General features: G+C 30.5%; 1 protein-coding gene across 1 annotated transcript in view; it reads left to right on the top strand.

Moving 5' to 3' along the window:
- LOC106470585 (la protein homolog) overlaps positions 1-4,250 on the top strand; it is a 30,296-nt gene that overhangs the window by 1,266 nt on the left and 24,780 nt on the right. The gene's annotated exons all lie outside the window — the stretch shown is intronic.

Genomic DNA, 4,250 nt, shown 5'->3' on the forward strand with positions numbered 1-4,250 from the left:
CTATTTAGTACTAACTTGTATCAGACTTGTATACCTACTATTACCTGTCTATACTGTCTGACTACCATTTACCCTCTACGTCTATATTGTAATTAGTAATGTATATATATATATATATATATATATACACACACACCTTATATTGCTTAATACTGATCATACCTGAAGAAAACAATGTTCTGTTGAAATTTTGCATGTTCTACTATCAATACGTATTGAAATCTATAAGTGTTTACATGCATATTACAGCTTAGGTTAATATTTATTGTACATGTCTCTAACAATTGTCTTTTTATGTGCAATAAGCTTTAACATCTCTAGCTAAAAATTCTGGCTTTAAGTTTAAGTCTGAGTTTAACTGGATTTGTCTTTTTATCAAATTTTTCACTTACATGATATCTGATGTGGAAAAATGGTTAAAATTAACTTAGAAGATTTATGTTAGTGTTTGCAAAATGAAGTTGAAATTTTTTTGATAGTGTCTCTAGCCTTCCAGTCACTGGGTGTCTGAAACTATTCACGCATTTGACAGGGTCATTGATTTTGTTTATGACTAATTGCTCAAGCTAGTTTACCTGTTAATGTTACTGTAACATAATAACTAAAATGTGGTTTTACACAAATAATCATGTAATATAACATGAGAATGACATTCATTAACTAACTTGTAATATTATAATTGTTGTTGTATTAGTACCACTTCTTACATTCTTAACTGCACTCAAAATTTTCATAAATTCATTTGCCATATTCTGATTTCGTGTAATAATGTAAGACACGTGATCATTGATCATCATCAGTAATTTTGACAGAATAATTGTTTTCTTCAGACATGATTAATACTAAGCAATACAAGGTTTGTTTATATTTACAAAGACAAAGATTAAGTGTGATGGAAATGGTGAAAGCAGGTGACAGGATATAGGTAAAGGCAGGGGTGAAATTAAGTACTTTCTAATCAAAATTTACAAAATATCATTCACTTTGGCTGCAGTATAATGTTTTTAAATCAATATTTGTAGCTAGAGACAGTGACAGCCTCTTCCCAGTAAAGATGGACTACACAAAAAATTGATGGAGCTGCACTCTAAATAAATCTTGTAGCTATAAGTGTTGTAGTATTTCAGAAGTGAACTAACCTTAACAGTGAGTGCTTAAAGGATAGGGCGTGGCATGGCCTAGTGGTTAAGGTGCTCGATTTGCAATCTTTCAGCCATGGGGGCATTATAATGTGATGGTCAATCCCACTATTCATTGATAAAAGAGTAGCCCAAAAGTTGATGGTGGTTGGTGTTGACTAGGTGCCATCCCCCTAGTCTATCACTGCTAAATTAGTTACAGGTAGCTGAGATAGCTCTCATGTAGCTTTGTGCAAAATTTAAAACAAACAAAAACAGTGTTAAGGATAACAAGATATATATATATATAGAAATAGTGGGTTTAACATTTGCCTATGGATGCTTATCACCAGTGCAAATAAAGAAATGGGTGAATATTAAAGTATAACATTCATTGACATAATATCAATAAAAAATGTTTTGTTTTTGCTGTTTACTTGTAAATAAATGCAACCTTTCTGATAAAACAAAACTATTACAAAATTTAGTGGTTTAGTAAAATATAATTTTTTGAATCTAGAAAAATTGTTTTGTCTAATTTAGTATAAATATGAACAAATGGAAATTTTTTTTATATACATAATAAAAAGAATTCATGGAATGTTCTGTATTTTTATTTCTTTACATTAGGGGAAAACCCAGACCAATCCATTTATGAGCTGACAGAACTAATTTTGTTTTTTAACTGAACTTTATTTTGTGGCTATTCTGAAGGATGCTTATGTTCTTGAAACCTGTTGGTTTTGATATTTGGACTACATCTATTCATAATATTGTCATTCAACAATACCATTTCACACGCGAGTAAAATGAACAAAGAAACAACAAACATGTTACTATTAAAACAAAATAAATAACAGATCAAAACCAAGTATGCTTCTTTTTTTTACTTAATCCAATTGACCCTAAATTAAAAGGTAAAATCAAATCCAACCAACTAGATACAATCCAAAAGTTCAAAACAATTCAAAAACGTTTTTTGTCGCTCTTCCTGATTGTTATGCACCCATATAGTCTGCAGTTTCTTACATTGTTAAAATAACAGAAGCAACTCATGTTTAAACTAATCAAACTGCCACAACTCAATAAATCTCACAAACACAGCATTTGACAGGTTACATAAAACATAAAGTATGCTTGGGAAGTGATATTATGAGAGGTAGTTTCTTAAAGAACATATGGTGTGGGGTAAATGTATTTTGAAAATAGTGTGATAACAAATGGGTTTATCTGTAATTGTAATATATTTTTTTTAGGTCAGTGTGAACAGTAACATATATTATTAAACAAAAAAAGATATAGAGAGAGATAGCGATTCACCCACTCAGCACTAGATAATGAAGCTGATGCTTCCATCTATTGTTTAGGTTTGAAGCAAAGAAATCAATGACATTTTCAATACTTAGTGGGAGTACTCATCTCACTTAACCCTTCACTAGTTACATGGAGTATATGTATTCTTCATTTCTGTTAGCTGTACATAAGGACTGCTTTGTAAATTTCCATGTAGCTACCAGTCAGTGTCACTGCCACTGTTCATTATAGATCAAAGTGTTGTACACCATTAAGATAAAAAAAAACAAAACATTTTGGTATATGTGTCAGGCTACAAGTATGTTAAGTGGAAACTTCAGCCTTGGAAAACCCCATCCCTCATTGCCATACTGTACTATACCACTCACAATCCAAATCATGGATTAATTAGAAATGTTATAACCATGCCTAAAACTGTGAGACTGGTGCATTTTGTTAGAATCCGGTTTAAACTTGATACTTTGAGGATCTTCCAATTTGTAGATTGTTGTGTTTATGAACTTGCCCACATGTAAAAATGAATGGAAAATTAAAATATTATCAGTGATGCTGTAAAGTTGTTTGAAACAAAATAATGAGTGCAGCCATCGTAACACTGTTTCTTTTAGTTAGCAAATAATTGCTAGAAGTATCAGTTTTAGTTTACAGTAAGTATTAAAATACGAAAGTGAAATTTAACTGCAAATATAACAATCCAGTGTAATTATTATAACTGCTACAAATTAATAACAAAAGTTTAGCATATATAACGTTTTAGTATATCTATAAATGTAATAAAAATCTCATTTTTAGTGAATCAATGAACTTTATTTTTGTATCATATTTTAATTATTCTGATAAGTGAACTTCCTTGGGCTACATAAATAAAGTCCTCATTGAATGTATCTAACGTCTGGGAACAACCAGTTACTTATGTTTAAAAATCTAGCTGGAAGTTTTCTTCCTTGGAATAAAGTCTTAGTGATCAGGTGAATAGATGCTCAAATACTTTGACTAGTCCAAGTTACACGGTGGAGACAAGACACCGAGAGAGCTGGGTATAGGTACAAGTTTTGCCACACACACACTATATTTATAAAGTATTAATAGTTGCACATTGTAAGTTTTAAATTTTGTATTCTTTCAAAATCTTGAATCCTACCAGTAATACTTTTTTTTAAAATCCCATTTGAATCTTGCTGAATAAGAAAATTGGGTATATTAGAATAAACATAAGCTTTCTTGAATATGAAATTAAAATGTTGTAATGGTATTGGGAGATTGGTGTATTGTTGCTAGTAATAGGTAGAATTATAAACCTTAAATGCTTGATATCCTGCAAGTACTACAACAGTAAACTCGGTTTGAATGTAAACAATATAAGTATCCTACTTTGTACCTTGCTTTAGAAATTAGAGTAATCCTATCAGTATCACACAGTCATTTTCCCACATCTATATTCAAAGTGTTCATTAAACAAACATATTATAAAACCACTACCCTGTTCCATTTCCTATGCAAGGCCATGATTGACTATGAAATGGTGCTGTTATGTAATTTTTTTAATTCCTTTTAGGTGAAGATGGCATAACTAGTCACATTAAAATTTGTATCATTTTAAGAATTGGTATAATTCATTATGAAACTGTAATTTTTGCACATTGAAATATGTTTTCATTTGATAAGTTAGTGTAACAAATTTCAGGGTCGATTTCATTCATCAAAAACAATCTAATAACACCCAGTGTTTGAGTCGAGGAGACATTTTTTGGTGAATTGATTCTCTCTCTCCCTCTCTCTCTCTCTCTCTCTCTATATATATATATATATATATATATA

Source organism: Limulus polyphemus, unplaced genomic scaffold (assembly GCF_000517525.1).
Source record: "Limulus polyphemus unplaced genomic scaffold, Limulus_polyphemus-2.1.2 Scaffold4100, whole genome shotgun sequence".
In the NCBI taxonomy this organism is placed as follows: Eukaryota; Metazoa; Arthropoda; class Merostomata; order Xiphosura; family Limulidae; genus Limulus; species Limulus polyphemus.